Here is a 21,144-nt window from a genome sequence, read left to right as displayed (position 1 = left end):
GATATGATTTACCCCAGGTTGCTGTGGGAAGTGAGAGAGGAGATAGCTGAGGCAGTAGCTATGATCTTTGAGTCCACTGGCCGCAGGAGAGGTGGCAGAGGAATGGAGAATGGAAAATGTAGTCCCCTTGTTTATAAAAGGTAATAGGCAGAATCCTGGGAATTATAGACGGTGAGTCTTGCGCCAATGTTGTGAAATTTACTGGAGTGGACTCTTAAGGATAGGATTTAGAGAACTACAGTCTACTCAAGGATAGTCAGCAGGCCTTTGTGAAGGGGAGGTCGTGCCTCACAACCCTAATTGTGCTTTTGAGAATGTACCAAAAGAAATTGATGAAGGTAAATGGTAGATGTGGTCTACATGGATTTTAGTAAAGCATTTGACAAGGTCCCCCATGAGAGACTCATTCAGAAAATCTTGAGACACGGAATCCACGGAACCTTGGCTGTGTGGATTAAAAAAATTGTTTGCAGGTAGAAAGCAGAGAGTAGTAGTGGAAAGAAAGCATTCTGCCTGGAGGTCGGCGACTAGTGGAGTACCGCAAGGATCTGTTCTGGGACCCCTGCCCTTTGTGATTTTTATAAATGACCTGGATGAAGAGGCGAACGGATGGGTCAGTAAGTATTCGGATGACACAAAGGTTGGAGGAGTTGTGGATAATGCCGAAGTTTGTTGAAGGTTACAAAAGGATATAATCAGGATGCAGTTTTGGGCAGAAAATTGCCAGATGGAGTTCAGTCCAGATAAGTGTGAGGTGATGTATTTTGGAAAGATAAACCAGAAGACTGAGTAGAGGGTTAGTGGTCAGTTACTTAAGGGTGTGGGACCAAATACATACATCCCTCAGGGTTGCCAAACAAGTTAATAGGATAATTAAGAAGGGCAATGGGATGGTGGGCTTCATTAATTGGGGGATTGAGTTCAAGAGTAGAGAAGTCATGTTGCAGCTCTATAGATCTCTGGTGAGATCACACTTAGAGTATTGTGTTCATTTCTGGTCTCCTCATTACAGGAAGTCTGTGGAAGTTATGGAGTGGGTGCAGAGGAAGTTTACCAGGATGTTACCTGGATTGGAAAATAAGCCTTATGAGGCAAGGTAAGTAGAGGTACAAGGACTGATTAAAGAAATCTCTTGGTGCCTGCCACATTGACCACCGCCAGTGGGCTGATGTCGCCTCCAACCGTGCATCTTGGCGCCTCACAGTTCGGTGGGCTGCAACCTCCTTTGAAGAAGATTGCGGAGCCCACCACACTGACAAAAGACAAAGGAGGAAAAACCCAACACCCAACCCCAACCCACCATTTATCCCTTGCAATCGCTGCGACCGTGCCTGCCTGTCACGCATCGGACTTGTCAGTCACCAATGAGACTGCAGCAGACGTGGACATACCCCTCCATAAATCTTCATCCGCGAAGCCAAGCCAAAGAAGAAAAGAAAGAAGAGTAGAGCTGGGACTCTTTCTCTTTGGAGCATAGAAGGATGAGAGGAGACTTAATAGAGATCTACAAGATTATGTGAGGCATAGATTGGATGGACAGCCAGTGCCTGTTTCCAAGGGCAGGAATAGCAAACACCGGAGGACATGAGTACAAAGTGAAGGGAGGAAAGTTTAAGGGAGATATCAGGGGTACAATTTTATGCAGAGAGTTGTGGTGCCTGGAATGCCTTGCCAGGGTTGGTGGTGGAGGAAGAAACATTGGGGGCATTTAAGAGACTCTTAGACAGGCACATGGATGGAAGAAAAATAGAGGGTTCCAGGGTTTTTCTTAAGGAGCATATGGGTTGCCACAACATTGAGGACTGAAGGGCCATGTACTGTGCTGTAGTGTTCTATGTTCTAGGTCCTATAAAGTTATTAGGGACAACATCTCCTCACAGGATACACATCTCTTAACTTGTCAGTCAGGAAGGCGCAACAGTAATTGCCTTCCTGAAAAGACTGATGAAGACAAGGCTACCAACCACAATTTTGTCAACTTTCTATAGGAGTTCTGTCGAGAGCATCCTGGCTGACTGCATCACAGAGTGTTATGGTTGCTGCAGAGAAATGGATGGGAGGTCAATCCACAGAACCATTAGAGTGGCAGAGATTATAACCAAGTCTCCCACCCCCTCCAATGTGATCTACCAGGATCATGGTCTGAAGAGGGCAAGCAAAATCATTCAGGATCCCTTCTTTAAGTTGCTCCAGTTGGTAAAGAGATCAGGACCATCAAAGCCAACACAATCAGCCTGAGGACCGGCTTCTTCCCATAGACAGTGAGAATGCTAAATGACCAAAGGAACTGCTCACACTAACTATCTGAGTCTCTCATATTCATGAATTAATACGTATTTATTTATTTTTGTATACATGTATACTAGTCCTGCATGTACGTTGTTTGTCTGTATGTGTGTTGTGTCTGAATGTGTGTCTGTGTGTTTTGCACTGAGGACTGGAGACCACTGTTTTGTCTTGGTGCCTGCCACATTGACCACCGCCAGTGGGCTGATATCGCCTCAAACCGTGCATCTTGGCGCCTCACAGTTCGGCGGGCAGCAACCTCCTTTGAAGAAGACCGCAGAGCCCACCTCACTGACAAAAGGCAAAGGAGGAAAAACCCAACACCCAACCCCAACCAACCAATTTTCCCCTGCAGCCGCTGCAACCGTGTCTGCCTGTCCCGCATCGGACTTGTCAGCCACAAACGAGCCTGCAGCTGACGTGGACTTTTTACCCCCTCCATAAATCTTTGTCCGCGAAGCCAAGCCAAAGAAAGAACTTGTACATTCACATGACATTAAGATTGATTTGACTTGACTTGTACCCAATAACCCAAAGGCACATCCACTAACATCATATCCCTTACCAATTTCCCAAGATCAGATCAAGTGTTTTCCACTCTCTTGTGAGATCCTCTACATATATCCGGAATAACTTTCCTGAAAATGTTGAAACCTTTGTCATTACAACATTCCCAGTCAATATTTGGAAAGTTTAAATCCCCTACTCCAACAATCTTATTTCTCCTCATATATAAACTCCTTTAATTCCCATTGACTATTGGGGGCATGTAATACTTGTCCAACAAGATGATCATCCTTTTCTTGTTCCTCAGCTCTACTCACTGCCGGAGATGCTACATCGACAGCACCGCTGCTGGTGCAGATCCACAGGGAGCAGGCAGCGGAGACACAGCGTGGTCCGTTAAAGGAGCCTACGGTAATTTTATTTAAAATCCCACAACCGCGGGGTCTAGACCCAAGATGGTGGTGCCTATTAGTAGCAACCACAAGGGGTTTCCAGGCTCCAGGGAAATGGAGGACTGGCACGGGGCACCGGAAAACGGGGAGACCAACCCCTATCTGAGAAGGAGGAACAGAGGAGATGACCAGCGAGGGGTTCTGCAGCTGAAGGAACCACACAGGCGGCAGGGTGCTGATTATTCAAGGCGAGGAACACGCGGAGGCTGCGGGCTGCTGGAGGGTGCAGTCAAGGGACTCACACCAGTCTGTGGACTGCTGGAGACTGGCTCGAAACTGGCTGAAGGGGTATTGGAACCAGGATGCAAGAGGGTGCCGAAGGGTTTCTAATCATGTCGGAGGTTCAGATCTGGAGCTCCCGTTGCCAATGATTGGGATGGTGTGGCCGCAGAGGCTGTGGGAGCACTGGAAATAAATCCACGGGCACTCGATGACTCTGGGGGGTAAATCACTTTTGCTTCTTTTTCTCTTCAGGCAATTTTTGCCAATGGTGAATCTGTCTACCTTAGAGCAGACAAAAGCATTTTTATGTAATATGACACTTTTTAATTACATGACAATAGATTGAATCTTGAATATCATATAGGCAGCCACATGACGAGACCCACTTCTAATGTCCTCTCTCGCTGCTATAACCTTCTTAACCAATAATCCAACCGAGGACCGGCAAATACTGTTTCGTCGGGTTGTACTTATATAATCGGATGATAATAACCTTGATCTCAAACTTGAACACGCCTAGTCTTTACCCTCCTCCCACTCTTGAAGCACCTGTACCCTGCCTTACCTGATAAGCTTCAGCATGAAAACAAGTACAATTTAAACTGACTCTCTTGACTCTCTCCCTGCCTTTCTTCTGCCCACTAAACCGTTTCTCAATTCCACCATGCCAAGGTCGAACCTATCTCTGTCCTGTGCAAAATCCTAACTCCCGAACAATCACTGAGAGAAAAATTGGCCTTCAGGTCCTCCTTAAAGTTTTTCCCCCTCTTGCCTTCATTCTATGTTCTGTAAACACCCTTGGAAAAACAATGCCACTATTAATCTTATCTGAGACCCTCAATGTTTTAAAAACCTCTTTCAGATCATCCTCAGTCTATTACACTCCAGGGGAAAAGCACTGCCAAACCAACCAAACCAAACCAAAATGAATGAGGATGAGAGGTGGACTGATAGAGGTGAATAAGATGACAAGAGGCATTGATCGTGTGGATAGTCAGAGGCTTTTTCCAAAGGCTGAAATGGATGCCACAAGTGTACACGAGTTCAAGGTGCTGGGAAGTAGGCACAGAGATGTCAGGGGTAAGGGCTCCACCGGTGGTGGAGGCAGATAAGATAGGGTTTTTTAAGAGGTTTTTAGATAGGTACATGGAGCTTAGAAAAATAGAGGGCTGTGGGTAAACCTAGTAATTTCTAAGGTTGTGACATGTTTGTGGGCCAAAGGACCTGTATTTTGCTGTAGGCTTTCTGTTTCTATTCTCTCCTTATAGCTCAGATCCTCCAGTCATGGCCACACCGTAGTCAATCTTTTTAGCACCTTTTGCTTCTTAAATGTGCAGACCCTTACTTTCCAGTTTGAGGCATCACAGAGGTAGGAGATTAAAACTGGCCACAACTCTCCGAGTGCAATATCACCTATGAGGCGTACAATTCTAAGATTAATTAATTGGTTAAGTTCCTGAAGCATTGGTTAGCACAAAAGCTATTTCAGTGTCAATGACCTCCTTCTGTTGTTTCTATAGTTGTTGGTAAAGAATTTGTACATTCTCCCTGGGTCCATGTGGGTTTCCTCCAGATGCTCCAGTTTCCTCCCACTCTCCAAAAACACATGGGATTTGTAGGTTAATTGGCGTATTTGTATGGCATGGGCTCTTGGGCAGGAAGGGCCCGTTATCATGTTGTATTGGTAAAAACAAAAAATAAATAACATTTTAAAATACTGCATTTTTCCAATGTTTAAAATTTAGAAATACATTGTTATTTGTTTTGGCATGTTTTAGCTCTTATCCTTGACATCTTTCAGCGTTTCTCAGTTTTGTTTGCACTGTTTGAAATTTTTGAGTCCTTTGGAATGTCCCAGCAACTTTCGGAAACATGCCGAGTATTTCAAATATTGACTGTCTTTGTCATTTCTAGCTATGGGTGGGTGAATGGATGGTGTTCGGGCTAGAGCTTAGATGTGTGTCAGATGGACAAGGCTTGTTTCGGCTGTTCCATGTCCTTGCCTTGCCAGTTCAGGCCAATTTCCAATGTTCTGGATCTCTCCAGGTAAAATGGCGGGGACAGGCAGCACACCATTGACTAGAATTTATATCCATGGAGCAATACGGAACCAAATGTAATGTTTCTGTGAAATAATATTCAGCAGGTCATCTGCACTTGTGGAAAGATAAACATGTTTAACATTTTGGGTCAGAGTTCAGGAGGGATTTTTAGTGGCATTGATTGTAGGACTTTTTAAAAATGATTCAACCCAGAGGAAGGCCCTTCTGGCCCATGAGGTCCATCCTGCCCAATTACAGCCAAGTAACCTAACAGCGTTTTGGAGAGTGGGAGTAAACCGCAGCACCCAGAGAATACCCATGCAGGTTGCAAGGAGAACGTGAAAACTCCTTATGGACAGCATCGGATTTGAACCAGGAATGCCAGCGCTGAAATAGTGTTGCGCTAACTGCAATGCTAACTATGCCACCCCTATGAATATTCAGCCTGAATATTCTCCAGGGGGAAAGTTGACCTAGAATTGACCTCATTGCTCATTTCCCTATGTTTGGAAATTTCCTGGGAGGCTCGGAAGTTGACCTGAAAATGCTGGTAATTTATAATATTTGTCAACCTTCAGGTGGAGACTCAGCAAACTTTGAGCCACTGGAGCTTGAAAGCCCACTCATAGAGCAACCCCAAGTCCCAGCTCGTGACCTATGACTGAAAACATGAAATGCAATATCTTCACATTCAGATGAAGCAGGGCTAATGGAATGTTGGCCTTGACTGCAAATTGCCATGGAGGCTAAGAATGTAGAAGTTACGATCTCAATGAACAGTGGAGCAGTCCCAAGGAGCCTGTTTCTGTTTCCCCATAGTATTAAATTCATAGACGTACTCAGGATCAGCTAACAGTTTAGATCCCTAGATGTACAGGTTGTATGACCCAGGCATCAGTAGTACATCATGAACCTCCAAACCTGCCTTCTCAATAATATCTCTGAATTCTTTAATGATGTGTGGTCACTGCACTGGTCTATGTTGATATTTTCCTGCTCTATATGATGTCATTCTGGCAGGAAATGGAGTTTGAGTCACTGCCCTGAATTTGCTTTCATAATATTTACATGATCTATATTGATATCACCATGTCAAGCATCAAGTCAACCATATGGCTAACCAACAGCATCAATATTTAAAAAGAATCAGACAACATAAGTGAAAAGCTATGTAACACAAATGGTTGTTATTAATTCATCTGATTCCGCCTCCTACTTTGTACTTGAGAGAAGCAGGATAAATGGGGAACATGTTTCTCCAGCATTCAATGAGATCAGGGCTGATACATTCTTTGCCTCAGTCTTTGAGGGCACCAATACCTCTGAGCGGAAAACCCTGCAGATCTGGTAAGGGGCACCATTACCTCCATGTGGAAAGCCCTGCAAAAGGTAGTGGACACAGCCCAGTACATGAAACGTGTAGGAAGGGTGACAGGCCTGCTTCTCCCTGCAAGGGAGATCCTAAGCTGGATTTTTAAAAGCAGATTGGGATAACTATGCCTTTATCCAGAGGCGTGACCAGTTTGTGGCGGGGAGGGGGGTGGGGGGGCGGGAATGGAGTGAATCAATGACCACTGGGCTGAGCTGAAATGCATTGATGATGAATTATTAGGGACTGGCAATGAATCAGTAGAGAGTGTGCATGCTTTATTATCTGATCATAAAATGTGGACATTGCTAAGAAAGCAAACATTTAATGTTAATTCCTAATTATATGGACCATTAAAAATCAACCATATTAGGTTGGGAGGTTAATAAATTGCCCATTGGTGAGTTCTAGAGGCTGGAATGAGTTGATGGGAATGCAGAGTGATTACAATGGGTAGAATTATGGGTGTTTGATGGAGAGCCAAGGGAACATATTTTCATGGTGCTTTCTCTATGATATTTATAATGGCTGGAGTTAGATATCTGGGCTGACAATGGATGGGCATTCTTCCCCCACATCAAAGGCAGTGCCATTTTCCCAGTGCCGGACTAGCAAACTCTGGAGGACATCTGCACAAAGTGAAGGGAGGAAATTTCAGGGGAGATATCAGGGGTAAGTTTTCTTACACAGAGAGTTCTGTATGCCTGCAATACATTGCCAGAGGTGGTGGTGAAGTCTGAAACATTGGGGTCATCTAAGAGACCAAAGGCGGCTTAATGCCGAATCTTCCTTATGGGATTTATGTGTAAAAATCAATTTAGACAGCCACGTGGATGAAAGAAAAATAACAGTTATGAGGTAGGAAGGGTTAAGTTTTTGGGGGTAGGAATATATAGGTCAGCACAGCTCCAAAGGCCGAAGGGCCTGTACTGAGCTGTAATATTCTATGTTCTATGTTCTAAACCCCTAATATTGTTAACACACTGTCCTGTTTGATACTAATTGATTGATTTATTTATTCTATTTGTGTCTGCACTCTGTGGTCATGGTCTTAACAAATTCTGCCACATCGAAAGCCCCAGCACTCAGAGAATGCAGGAGTGCTGGAAGTGTGTCTCTAAATAGACTCTCTTTTGCTTCTCTTTCTCTTAATTTATTTTAGATATACAGCACGGTAACAGACCTGTGCATCCCAGACTTCTTGTGGTATTCCAGATAATAGTCTAAGGGAAAGATTGCTAAGACCTGGAAAAAGCCTTAGCACTTTGTACAGCTGCAGAAACTGTAAAATTTCAGGCAAAAGAGGTGTTCAGTGAAACTAGTGGCAATATGGATGCATTGAGCAAGAACAGACATAAACCATTTAAGAAAAAGAGCACCAAAGTAGAAAGAGAGGCGTGGCTAGTGAACAAAAATGAAAGGGATAATTGAAAGCCATGTTGTTGATGTGGTGTACCACACCTACCAAAAAAGTGTCCAGCATATGGTAAAAGATGCAATATGTGCAACAAAGCAACCATTATCCCAGTTGCTGTAGGAATCAAGTTCATGCAGGTGATGAAAGGAAGATAGAGGAATTCTATCTGAAAACAAGAAAGAAAACAGAGATTAAAAGTGAATGACATATTCAATTTCAGTTAAATTAATGTAATAGCAGAGATTGATTTTAAGAAGATTAGACCGAGACCAAAGATGTATGAAGCAAAATTGAAGGTGACAGGATATTCAGGTATTGATATACCAGTACAAGGAGAATGCATGGTTAAAGTGAAATACAAGGACAAAGAGCACACGCTAGCATTCATCGTGGTACCAAAGGATCTACAGGCCATACTAGGTGGGACAGCCTGTGAGAAAGTGAACCTGGTAAAAAGAGTCCTCGAGGTGAAGTGAAGAAACAACCTATTTCAGGGTCTAGGCTGCTTTCCAGGAGAACACATGATCAGATTGGATAAATGTGTGCCACATGCAGAACAGTTCTATTTGCGCTTCAAAAGCAACTAAAAGCAGAGTTGGACAGGATGGAAAACCTGAACGTGATTCAGAAAATAGATGAGCCAACGGGGGAGAATGTACAAACTCCTTACAGACAGCGCTGGATTCGAACCACAGTCCAGTCCGGATTGCTTGCACTGTAAACCCATTGTGCTATCCACTATGTCAACTGTGTTTGGTTGAAATATATCTGTCAGCACAACATTGAGAGCCAAAGGGCCTGTACGTGCTGTAGTTTTCTATGTTGTAATCTTGTAATTTCACCATCACCACCAAGATACTAGTTGTTTAATTCAGTTAACTGGCATGGTGGGATTCAAACTCGTGTGTCTGGATCTATGGAATGTTGGCTAATCCAATAACTCTGACACTGTTCTTCTGTTGTTGAATGGCATGCATGGTTTTCTTACCAGGCCAGTATATCCAGAGGCCTGGAGTAATAATCCAGAAAATATAATTTCAAATCCATCATAACTGCATGTGAGATAGATTTCAGTGTAAGTGAGAAACTAGTGGAAACAAGCCATGGTTGGTGTAGTGGTTAGCGCAACGCCTTTACAGCGCCAGTGATTGGGATTGGACCAGGGTTCGACACCCACACTGTTTCTCCCTGTGTCTGCATAGGTTTTCTCTGGGGGCTCCAGTTTCTGCCCACTGTTCAAAATATACCGGAGATATAGGTTAATGGGGTGTAAATTGGGCGACACAGACTCATTGGCCTAAATGGACTGTTACTGAGCTTTATGTCTAAATTTAAATTTAAAAATTAAATTTGACAATGAAGCATAGCCTGGTAATCCAACCAAGCCAGAAAGAACAAAATATAATTTGTGGAGCAAAATGCTGCAGATGCACAGATCAGTGAGGAATGTGGGTAAACTGGTAGGCATCAGAAGGCCAGGCATCTTTTTTTTCCTTTAACAATCCACTTCTATTTAAAATTGGAAAAAAAAATTAGAAATCTGAAATATAAAATGCTGGAAACAGTCAACAAGTCAAGCATGATTTGTGGAAAGAGACACAGTTGATGCCTCAGGTTGAACATCCTCCATCCAATGGGAAAGACACAAACAAGAATACATGACTGCAAAATAAGGGGCCAATAAAAATGAGGTACACAGAAATTTCTTCTCTCAAATTAATCTTTGGAATTTTCTGCCCCTAAGGGTGGTGGAGGCCAGATTTTTGGATTTATTTAAGAGCAGGATAAATAAATGTTTGAAAGATTGGGGAGTGAAGCGTTATGGGGAATTGGGAGAAAGAGAAGTCAAGGCCAACCATGATCATATTGAGAGTTTGAGAGGGCTGTTGGCTTACTCCTTGAGTTCATTAGGACTGGCAAATGGAGGGTCAGGAGGACTCTCTTCAAATAAATCCAAATGTCTTCTTGAGAATGTTATCCTGAGGTAAGATTATTACCCAGATATTACAATACAGAGAATACAAAGAAATATATTTTCCAATCTGACTCCTTGAAGACCCAATTTGATCTGGCTGGGCTCCTGTGGCTCTAAATTTTCAAATTGATTTTTAGGTTTTTCCATGACATCAGGCTATTATTATCAAGCAATTCCTGCTTATCTCTTGAAAAATAAAGGATCTTCCGATGCTAGAAATCTGAAATAAAATTAAAAAATGCTTGGGATACATCGCAATATGGAGTGTTACAGAGTCCAGAGGACCCCAAAAACCAGCAGTAATAGATATGCACCACAATACAGGGTTACTTTAACAAAAGTAGTTTTTAATTATAAATGAACAAGAAAACAGAAATAAACTTTAACTTATTATTTAACCTACCAAACTACTTAATCCCCCCTCTAATGCTAAGTGCAGGTGTGTGTAATGTATATTTAAGATTAGAAAAGTTCTCTGGATCACAGTCCAATCTCACTGGTTGCAGGCAATTCTTGTTCTGTGCATGAAGTTAACATTAACAAAGTTCACCAGTCTTTGGTACTTAACAGGCAAATGATTACCACTCAGGAGGGTTCTTGCTGGTTTTCAGAGAGAGATTCCTTCTCCAGGACATCTGCAATTGATTCCTTCTCAATCAGTCTTGCTGACAAAACTTTCCCCCTTCAGGGTTCTCCAGATGATCCTCTTTCTTTCAGGTCACCTTTTACACCACCAGTCTTCTCATTTGACCAGGCAGCCTTCCAAAGTTTGCCAGCTTTGTCCTTCTGGAACTGATTTCTGTCTCCTCTCTCTCTGTTTCACACCCTCGAAAGCAAAACTGTTCTCTTCTGCCTGCAAAGATCACATGCTCTCCCAGGCAAGCTGCAGTCGATACTTTGTTGCCTCCTGCAAAAAGCATTCAGCAAAAGTCCTGCAAATGTTCTGTTTTAAAATGTGTGTGCAAGATGCTCTAACAATTCCTCCCAAACCACCTCTAAATACTCTGCAAAAGGAGAGTTAATGTTTTTAATTCAATGAGCCTTAATGAAGTGTTATTAATCTGAAATATTGCCTGATGCACCATCAATAACTGCAAAAGACTGAAGTTATGTAAAACTGATAGGCTTTTATTCACAAAAGAATGGAGTCATGTCTGTCCTGAACTGGGGAGGGGGCAGTGGAACAGTGACCCTTAATTCAGGAGTCTGTGGGAGGAGGGGGGGGCACAGATACAATCAGCCAATGGGTATGCCCAAACAGATAAATATACAAACAGTGTCTATTTCTTTCTTCACAGCTGCTGTTTGACCAGCTGAGTATCCTATAACCATATAACCATATAACCATTTTCGGAGCGGAAACAGGCCATGTTGGCCTTTCGAGTCCGCACCGGTTCACTGATTTTGTGCGCCCTCTTCGGGCATTGGTCCCGGTAGATCTTCATTCAATTACGATGAGCGAATTCTATGCAGGTGGAATCAGATAATAGCAAAACTATGAGCAAACAGATGTTGAACGTTTAGTGGATGGGGAGGGGGTGGGAAGGAGGAAGGGAAGAGAGGGGGGGGAAAAGGGGAGAAAATGACACTGTGTATATTCAAGAGGGAAAAGTTTATGTGTATTTTGGTCAATCTAAACTGTTTCCCCAGCAAAGTCTAGGATCTGCTCTTTTTACATTAAATAATTTCACAGATTGCTCACAAATAAAACGAGATTCCTTTGTCAGATTTTCCAGCTCATGATCAAAAGAATGGAGACTTCATGGTCCTGTGTTCATTGTATTATTTGGGCGGCAGCTTTGGTGTAGCAATTAGTAGAAAGCTATTGCAGCGCTAACAACCCGGGTTCGAATCCAATGCTGCCTGTAAAGAATTTGTGTGTTCTCCCCATGTCTGCGTAAGTTTACCCCAGATGCTCTAGTTTCCTCCCACCTTAATTTTGGTGTAATTTGGTGTCATGAGTTTAAATGTTTGGAGTCAGCTTCTACCATGCTACAAATAAAATTTATACATTTATAAAATTTATTTTAAAAATTATGAAGTAATAAACACAAACAGTTAAAGCAAACTGTGATATTTACTATTATGACATTCAGGAAATGAGTAACTTTCATTTGGAAAATTGAGCTAACTTTTCGTGCACTACTTCGTTTTTTTAAAATTTATTGTTGTAAAAGTAGTTTATACGAACATATGCACCGTGACGCTGCCACAAAACACCGAATGTTGTAACTTGTTCATGACAATAAATTCTGATTCTGATTCTGAGAATGATTAGAAACTTCCACAAAAGCAAATTCTCACCTTGGAAATGTAAAACTGGCCAGGCTAAAACACTGGTGTCAAGCCTAGAGTCGGAATCATCTTAATGGTTGTAACCTGATAAGTGATTCCTGATAAGCCCGCTCTCGGCTCAAATGTGGACTTGTGACGGCCCTTCGCAGCTTCCCCATGGGGCCTCACAAAATTAAGGATGATCGTGATGATCCAGCAGGCTGCACAAGGCTCACCATGCTGCCATCTGATTGGCCTCAACCAAAAGAGCTTAACTGGCCTATCAGGGAAAGCGGATCACAAAGACATCAATCAGTGCTGAGAGGGTTTTGACCACACCCATCAGCTTGAGAATTAAAGCAGGGCTGTGAGCCCAATAAAGCTGAGTGTGTTAACTGCAGCCAACTGGGGTTTGTGTCTTTCTTTCTGGGAACAGCGTTTTCTTTCTGAGCTAACCTGCATACAGCTCTCCTGTGTTATAGGCTCCGCAGAGCCATAGCTTGTAGCAGCTAGCTACAGACTTAACTTTCTACTCTAAAACTCGGGGCTTGTGAACTGCCTTGTCAATCATTCCTGCATAGTGCACGGTCTGGCTAAAAGGGCAGCATGGCTGGCATAGTTGTTGGTGCAATATTATTACAGCGCCACTGACCAGGGTTCAAATCTGGCACTGTCTTTAAGGAGTTTGTACATTTTCCCTATTTCTGTGTGGGTTTCCTCCAGGTACTCAAGTTTCTTCCTACCCTTCAAGACATATGGAGGTTGTTGATTAATTGGGGTATTTGGACGGCATGGGTTCGTGGGCCCGGAAAGGCCCGTTATTGTGTTATGTGTCTAATTTTTTTTACTTTAAAATTTTAAAATTAATTTATATCAGGTAGGCATCTGTAGAGGTATTAAAGAAGACCATGGGATATCACAAATTTCTTTTCTGCTATTATCAAACCTCACACCTGTAAAATAATGTTGACTGGTCTCTGTTCTAACTGATCGCTCTCTATGGGCCTGCAAGCTGTGCTGTGCATTTAACTGCTGCATTATGTGTAGGTTGACTTGCTAGACTACATGCAAAATGAACCTTCTCACTTGAACTCAGTGCACTTTATAATAGATGCCAGATTCAGATTTCAATTTAATTGTCAGAATACATACATGGCAACACATTCAACCCTGAGATTCCTTTTGCTATGGGTGAGGCAGAATTTCCACTTATTGATAGAGTGTAGCGGCTACTTCTGTAGAGCTTACTAAAGCAATGCACACACACAGCAGGTTAGTCTGAGACTATTCAGACTTTACAAGCTTCTTTTATATACTGTATTTCCTAGGCTCCACAGGACAAGGTGGGACATCACTTTGAGTTTTCTGCCGATCCATGAGACCGGCAGGTTTAAATTACGCTTTGTTAGTGTCCCGCAGACTCAGCATACCAACGTGGCATTCCTTGACATGCAGCACCGCTTGCATATGGTCCATTAGGTGAGTATTTAGCTGTCCATGTTATGGTTCCGCACGCCTGCTACCCCTCCACTGGCAATAGTTTGCGATACCGCGGTGTGCACCCCACTTGGCCCACTACATGGCTGCTACAAATGTAAAAAGAACTGTACACAATGTGCTCATGTAAGCAATTAAGAAATGTAAACAAAATGACTGTGCAATGCAGAGGAAACAAAATAATAAAAATAAAAATCAATCAATTAAATACAAAAGTGCGAGTCCTTAAAAAAAGTCCCTGATTAAGTTTGTTCTTGAGGAGTCTGATGGTGGAGGGGTACCAGGTTTTCCTCAACCTGGTGGCGCAAGTTTTATGGCACTTATACCTTTTGATGGTAACAGCAAGAAGAGAGCATGTGCTGGGTGGTGTGGATCCTTGATGATTGTTGCTGTTCTCTGACGGCAGCATTCCCTGTAGATGTTGTCGACGGTGGGGAGGGATTTACCTGGGATGTCCTGGGCTGTGTTCACTACCTTTTGGAGGGCTTTACTCTCAGAGGTATTAGTGACGCATCCAGACAGCACAATTTTCAACATGCATTTGTAGAAATTTGGCAGGCTTTCTGAGGTCAATAAACTTGAACTTGCAGGTCACAGCATGTTGCATAACCCCAGTGCTTTCTGAGAGACAAAATGACCCAGCTAGGCACAGTTTTAATTCTCAAAGTTAGATGGAAATAAAAGCAGGGAATAGGTCTAATGGAGTAGTTTTTAAAAAAAATATTGTAACCAAGTAATCTGTTTACTAGTGTAATCTAATCTGTCATGAATCTCTGGTCATTTATTAATTCAAAGTGAGATCAGTTCCTACCAATTAGAAATTCATCAAACTGCAGATCCAAATAATTCTGTCAGAGAGCCTCACAGCCACCTCAATCCTATCCAAACATATCTGTATTCCTTCAGGACATTTAGTCTTGTCTGTCATGTGTCCATATCTTATGTCTAGCATGACACACAATGGACTAATTGACCTCATTATAGCTGTAAATCACTAAGATTCTACATTTAGTCTATGGCAACAGAATGGTTTTCTTACAAAACCAGCACATCCAGAGGCCTGGAGTAATAATCCAGAAAATATGATTTCAAATCCATCACGAGAGATAGATGTCAGTGGAAGTGAGAAACTGGTGCAAATAAATTTGATCACAAAGCATGGCCTGGTCAACCCAACCAAGTTGGAAAGAACAGATAAGAATATGTGGAGCAAGGAGCAGCAGATGCTGGGAATCTGAAACAAAACCAGTGAATGCTTGAAGCGTTCAGCAGGTCAGGCCAAAGCAGTGGAGAGAGGAACAAGATTAATGTTTGTCCACTGAAGTGAACTGAAAAGGTGAAAAACAAGGAATTTGCAGATCCCAAGAACCACAAAGTGTTTTGATGGAGAGTTTGGTAGACTTGCACAGATATTTTGAATTGAATTGTTTATTACTGTTATGTGTACTGAGATACTGTTAAAAAAATGTTTAGGGTGTTATCCAGGCAGGTCTACTCATACTTAAGGCAAGAGAAGCAGAGCAAAATAAGTGTGGGATGTTGCAATCCAGAATGTTGCACAGTAAAGTACGGGAAAAAGTGGGGCAAAGTCCCTGTTAAGAGCGTGTTTGTTCAAGAATCTGATCACAGGAGGAAAGAAGCTGTCCTTGAATCTGCTGGGACATTATCTTCTATCCGATAAGAGACAGGAGACATGAGTGCGGATGGTGGCGGCAGGATCTTTACTTTGTTGACTGTTTTGCCAAGGCACTGGGAAGATTATGACTGTCATAAATGAGTTAGCTTGAGGAAAGATGTTCCCAATGTTGCTTTGTTCAAGGAAAAGGTCAAGTCAAGCTTATTAACATTTAATTGTACAAGTGCAACCTGGCAAAATAGCATTCTCAGATCCTGGGTGGCAAACATAGAGACACACAACCAGGCATAACACACATACAAATCCATTCTAAGGACAAATATACAGATATAAAAATAAATACCCTTGGGAAGAAGCTCAGCCTGATGGTTTCGGCTCTGATGTTCTTGTATCTCATTGTCAATGGGAGGAACTGAAAGATACCCTTAATGATTTTGAATGCCCTCTTACAACAACAATCCTGGTAGATCATGTCGATTGGTGGGGGGGGGGGAGGTGGGAGGGGAAGAGGGAGATTCCAATGATCCTCTCTGCCATTCTTATTATCCTGTGGATTGACCTCTGATCCATTTCTCTGCAGCAACCAGATCACACTGTGATGCAGCCGGCCAGGATGCTCTTGATAGAGCTCCAGTAGAGTGATGGTGGCTGGTAATCTTACCCGTTTCAGTCTTCTCAGGAAAGGCAGTCACTGTTGCGCCCCCATGACAAGTGAGGAGATATTTGTGACTGTGATGGGTCACGAGTTAAGTGGACTTCAAGGAACTTGGTGCTCTCCACTCTCTCCACTACAGAGTTATTGCTGTGCACTGGAATGTGGATGTTCCTAGTCTTCCTGAAGTCCACGATCATCTCCTTCGTCTTGTCCACGTTGAGACTCAGGTTGTTGCTCTCACACCATTTCATGAGATTTTCCACCTCTTCTCTGTAGTACGACTTATCGTCATTGCTGATGAGGCCACCTACAGTATCTTCTAGGCGAATTGAAATGGGTCCAGCATCTCTAGTAGGTGTGCTTTGATGCATTCCATCACCAGACATGCAAAGCATTTCATAATGATGGAGGTCAGTGCTGCAGGACAGCAGTCATTGAGGCCTGTTATTATCACCCTCTTGCATGATGTTGGCTGTCTTGAAATCTCCAGGAATGATGGGCTGTTGCAGTGAGGTGTTGAAGATGTCTGTGAAGACCTGTTAGTTGGTCTGTGCTGCCCTTCAGTATCTTCAGTAAGGGAAAACCATTTAAAATTTTGGATAAAAAATACATGGGGATCTGAGGAAAAATAATTTCCTTTGTACAGAGACTAGTTTTTATGTACAAACTCCTATCTGTTGAGACTAAGAAAATTAAGCCATTTATTGCTTTCCAAGCACTAAATGGGTAAATTGAAGGGGATAGAAGAGAACAAGATAATGGAATGAACAGGATTAATCCATTCAAAGCCATCTTAGACTTAATGGTTCAGAGGTTTACAGTGAAGAGATTTCCAAGTGCAGCCATTGCTGTATGAAGGAAACTTGGCAGCTCATTTAACGAACAACCCAGTCCCATGAATACCAATATAATTAAGGAGAGCTTGATGACACTGATAAAGTTTAATCCCTTCATTGGGAGGAAACAAAAATCCAGCATAAAGATTAGAAGGAAGACCCTGTCTCCCACATTATCTACATGCCCACCCCATCCTGCCCAACCTGTAACAGAGTCTGCGAGTCCCTTATCGGCCTCCTCAATACTTGTTCAGTGTGACAGCTTGATCCCAAATGATTGTCTAAGAATAAGGAATAAATGGAAAGATTTAATTTATGGGCTGGATTATTTTGTTGAGGGATAAATGTTAACCCTGATCCAACAGGGATATCATTGTTACATTTCTTCAACATAGTGCATGGAGACTCCACATTTATAACAAATTTATCATTGCACCAAGCAGTCTGACAAAGCATCATTTACATGCCTTCTGCAGCAAGTGCATCCCTTTTTTAAATAAAGAAAGCAAAACTGTATATAATCCTACGAGTGCAATCCTACATAATTGCAATATATTCCTCACAAGGAGTAGCATATAATTTTCTATCCTGACTGCCTGCCTTACTAGCATGTTAACTTTCAATGGTGTGTACGCCGACATCCCTTTCAACATCAATTTTTTAAAAAAATATTTGACTTTAACATTTTGAACATCAAAATGGATTACCTCTGTAATGAGTCAAAGCCCAGCAGGAGTAGATATACACCATGACAAAGCGTAACTTAAGCAAAAGTTGCTATTAATTATCTTTGAACATGAAAATAGAATTAAACTTTAACTTATCTGACTCACTTAACCTACTTAACCCCCGTCTAATTCTAAGCACACGTGTCTTTAATGTGTGTGTAAGTTCAGCAAAGTTCTTTGGTTCACAGTCCAATCTCACTGGTTCCAGGCAATTCTTGACCTGTGCACAGAAGTTAACATTAATAAAGTTCACCAGGCTTTGGTGCTTAACAGGTAAATGGTTACCACTCAGAAGTTTTCCTGTTGGTTTTCAGAGAGAGAATTTTTCTTGTTCCAGGACATCCACAACGGATTCCTTTTAAATCAGCCACTCCAGTGTCTTGCTGACAACACTTGGCCCCTTCAGGGTTCTCCAGATGATAACCTATTTCTTTCAGGTCACCACAGAGTTTCCTTCTGTTTTCCCTATTCCAAGGAAATCACCGGACAGCCAGTCCTCTCCTTTGACCAGGCCATCTTCCAAAGCTTGCCAGCTTGTCCTTTTGGAACTGATGTCTGTGTCTCTCCTCTCTGCCCCCCCCCCCCCACACCCCCCCTCTCTCTCTCTCTCTCTCACTCTCTCTCTCTCTCTCTTCTCTTCTCTCTCTCCCTCACTCCTCTCTGAGAACAAAGCCTCTTTTTTTCTGCTCTCTGCCTGCAAAGATTACATGACCCTCCAGACAGCAAGCTCTGTTTTGCAGACAAAGCTGCCCTGCCTGTTGTTACATTTGTTGCCCTTTTGCAAATAAAAGTCCATCATAAGTCTTGCAAAAGCTCCTGCAAAAATTCTGTGTTTTAAAGTGTTTCTATTTCTCTACAATGAGATAGACAACAGACTCGCCAAGGCAAATAGCGCCTTTGGAAGACTACACAAAAGAGTCTGGAAAAACAACCAACTGAAAAACCTCACAAAGATAAGCGTATACAGAGCCGTTGTCATACCCACACTCCTGTTCGGCTCCGAATCATGGGTCCTCTACAGGCACCACCTACGGCTCCTAGAACGCTTCCACCAGCGTTGTCTCCGCTCCATCCTCAACATCCATTGGAGCGCTTACATCCCTAACGTCGAAGTACTCGAGATGGCAGAGGTCGACAGCATTGAGTCCACGCTGCTGAAGATCCAGCTGCGCTGGATGGGTCACGTCTCCAGAATGGAGGACCATCGCCTTCCCAAGATCGTGTTATATGGCGAGCTCTCCACTGGCCACCGTGACAGAGGTGCACCAAAGAAAAGGTACAAGGACTGCCTTAAGAAATCTCTTGGTGCCTGCCACATTGACCACCGCCAGTGGGCTGATAACGCCTCAAACCGTGCATCTTGGCGCCTCACAGTTTGGCGGGCAGCAACCTCCTTTGAAGAAGACCGCAGAGCCCACCTCACTGACAAAAGGCAAAGGAGGAAAAACCCAACACCCAACCCCAACCAACCAATTTTCCCCTGCAGCCGCTGCAATCGTGTCTGCCTGTCCCGCATCGGACTTGTCAGCCACAAACGAGCCTGCAGCTGACGTGGACTTTTTACCCCCTCCATAAATCTTCGTCCGTGAAGCCAAGCCAAAGATATGACCTACTCTAACAAACCTTCCCCAATTTACCTCCCAGACCCCTCTATATACTCTGTGGCAGCTCACATGTTCCATCTTGACATAGAAGATAGCACAGTGCAGCCCCTTTTGGCCCATGATGTTTTGCTGACCTATATAAATTTACTCAAAAACAAAACCTTCCTGACCTTATATTCCTCTGTTTCATCCATTGTGACTGTCTAAGTAATAATCTTTAAAAATCCCAATAATACCAACATCCATCACTACCCCTAGCACTGCATTTCAGGCATCCATGTATCCACTCCTCTGTGTAAAAAAAAAATACCCCTAAATTTTTCTCCCCTCACTTTGTCCAGATGTTCACCGATGTTTGCTACTCTTATCCCAGGAAACAAAGGTGCTGGCTGTCTATGCTATGTATACCTTTCACAAATTTGTAGACCACTATTGAGCCATCTTAATAATCTTGTAGACCTCTATGACATCACCTAAACATCTGCCATGTTTCCACCTGTTCATTTAGTTTAATATCACAAGGGGAGGTGTAAATCAAATTGGGACAGAGCACTGAGCCTGTATTTTGTGGAAAGTCAAGATCAAATCTTGATCAACAGATTTGTCAACAAAAAGGTTGTGGCAGGCATTGTAAGATCCACAGAAAACATAAGATGAAAGAAAGTAGTTTGCACAATGATGTACCATGAATAATCCCAAAAGGCTGATATGGTGAAACTAAAGACAGGAACTACCAACAACCTCATTGACTGATCGTGGCAAAGAGAAAGGGGCTACGGGTAGGATCAGTCTTGGGACGCGTGTCCAGCTGATCATGGCACAATAGTGGTTTACCACAAACTGACCTTGAATTTTGACAGGGTCTACTTTCTTCACCTAAACCATGTTCATGGTGAAGCATCAATGTTCAAATTCTTGCGATTATTTAAAAAATCCAAACTAATGAGAGGGAGTTTGCAAATATTATTTTATTCATATATCATTTTAGTAAAAAACTTGATTCAGACAGAATTAGCTGCTGAGAATTTTTGATGGCAACACTGTTACAGCGCCAATGACCTGCTTGCTAATCCAGCACTGTCTATAAGGAATTTGTACGTTTCCCCATATCTGTGTGGGTTTCCTCCCACCTTCCAAAAAAGTATGGAGGGGAGGAGTTGTAATTTAATTGGGGTATTTGGGTGGTACAGCTTTATGAGCTGGAAGGGCCTGTTACCGTAATTTAAAAGTTTTCAGGGAAAAGGGATATGTGCGCATTGAAGCATAGAATAATTAAAGACAGAAAGTTTCTAATTTACTAATATTTGGAGTTTGACCATTCGTCTCCCCAAGGGTGAAATCTAGCCATTGAAATTGTTGCACTGATATGAACGATGCACTTAATATTTAATATGTCTTTGTTTATTTGAAAGATTCCTCTGGGAAGATTTATTCACCTGAGGTCACTCACTGAGATGCCCTGTACATGGAGAAGAAGATACTCTTTCACTACGTCCTAAACAATTGGATCGGCAATAGAAAAACAATAGACATAGCCCTCCTCTGAAGGACGTTAGATTAAAAAAAAACCAATGAAGAAACCTATTAAGATAAATAAAATGAGTCCAACTAATACTGGAACACATTTCTTCTGGCTTTCATAGA

At 42.6% G+C, this 21,144-nt stretch overlaps 1 long non-coding RNA gene across 1 annotated transcript; it reads left to right on the top strand.

Annotated features, from left to right (window-relative positions):
• The first annotated feature begins 1,009 nt into the window (after positions 1-1,009).
• Positions 1,010-21,112, top strand: LOC138744893 (uncharacterized). The gene is made up of 3 exons (XR_011345862.1): positions 1,010-1,096; positions 3,101-3,204; positions 20,913-21,112. It is a non-coding gene; the product is annotated as an uncharacterized lncRNA (long non-coding RNA).
• Positions 21,113-21,144: the final 32 nt, after the last annotated feature.

This window comes from Narcine bancroftii, chromosome 1 (assembly GCF_036971445.1).
Source record: "Narcine bancroftii isolate sNarBan1 chromosome 1, sNarBan1.hap1, whole genome shotgun sequence".
Taxonomy (NCBI): domain Eukaryota; kingdom Metazoa; phylum Chordata; class Chondrichthyes; order Torpediniformes; family Narcinidae; genus Narcine; species Narcine bancroftii.
The sequence above is the reverse complement of the archived record's forward strand: the minus strand, read 5'-3'. Positions and strand labels throughout refer to the sequence as shown.